The sequence below is a fragment of the Mastomys coucha genome, chromosome X (assembly GCF_008632895.1).
Source record: "Mastomys coucha isolate ucsf_1 chromosome X, UCSF_Mcou_1, whole genome shotgun sequence".
NCBI lineage: Eukaryota > Metazoa > Chordata > Mammalia > Rodentia > Muridae > Mastomys > Mastomys coucha.
Genome location: NC_045030.1, coordinates 47079056 through 47080075, shown reverse-complemented (window position 1 = coordinate 47080075; position 1020 = coordinate 47079056). Strand labels below are relative to the sequence as shown.

At 35.6% G+C, this 1020-nt stretch overlaps 1 non-coding gene across 1 annotated transcript; it reads right to left on the bottom strand.

Annotated features, from left to right (window-relative positions):
* Positions 1-32: 32 nt before the first annotated feature.
* On the bottom strand, positions 33-138 carry LOC116095963. The gene has a single exon (XR_004120780.1). It is a non-coding gene; the product is annotated as a U6 spliceosomal RNA (small nuclear RNA).
* Between the last annotated feature and the right edge of the window lie 882 nt (positions 139-1020).

The following is a 1020-nucleotide window of genomic DNA, read 5'->3' as shown; positions in this document are numbered from 1 at the left end:
GAAACACAATAAATATCTTTTGGGCTTTTTTTTTTTAATATGGATGCTTCACGAATTTGCATGTCGTTCTTGCGCAGGGTCATGCTAATCTTCTCTGTATCATTCCAATTTTAGTATATGTGCTGCTGAAGCGAGCAAGGTTTATTTTATTTTCATATATGTGCATGTGATACTTACATACACACACATGTGGTATTTGCTCATGAGTGTGTGGTAATGTATGTGTATTTGTGTATATGCCTATGGAGGGCAGAAATTGGCATCAGGTATCTTGTGCAATTACTGCCCAACTTAATTTTTGAGCCAAATTTTCTTGCTAAACCTGAAGCTCACTGATGTGACTAGACAATCTGGCCAGTGAGCCCAAAAGATCATTCTGTCTTTGTACTCCACCAAATACTGAGGTTACAGATGAGTTGCATACCCAGATTTTACATGGGGGCTAGGGATCCAAACATAGGTACTCCTATATACACAGAAGACATTTTACCTTGAGTCATCTCTTCAGATCTGTAATTAGCTTTTTTGTTTATTTGTTTTGTTTTGTTTTTACTTTTTTAGTTCTATTTCACCAAGTAATCTTGATTTTTTTCAAACTAAAAATTGGTATTGTTTCATCTTTTTAGTCCTTACACCTAACAGGATTCTAGGTACATGCAGCAAAAGTAAAACAGAAGTCAGGAAAAGGAAAGAAAGGACATAAAACAAGGGTATCTGTAATCCTGCTTAAAAGTCAGACCCAAATATAAAGGCAAATCCAAGCCAAGGCTTCAACCCAGATAAAGGAAAATTTTAAAGATATACATGTTTCTTAAACAACAACAACAACAAAAACAATAAGAAAATAGATGGTGGGAGGTAAGTGTAAGAAAATAAGCAACAAAAACCAAGGTTACTTGGCATCATCAGAACCCAATACTCCCACCATAGCAAGTCCTGGACACACCACCAAACTGGAAAAGCAAGATTCAGATCTAAAATCACTTCTCATGATGATGATACAGGACTTTAAGAAAGATA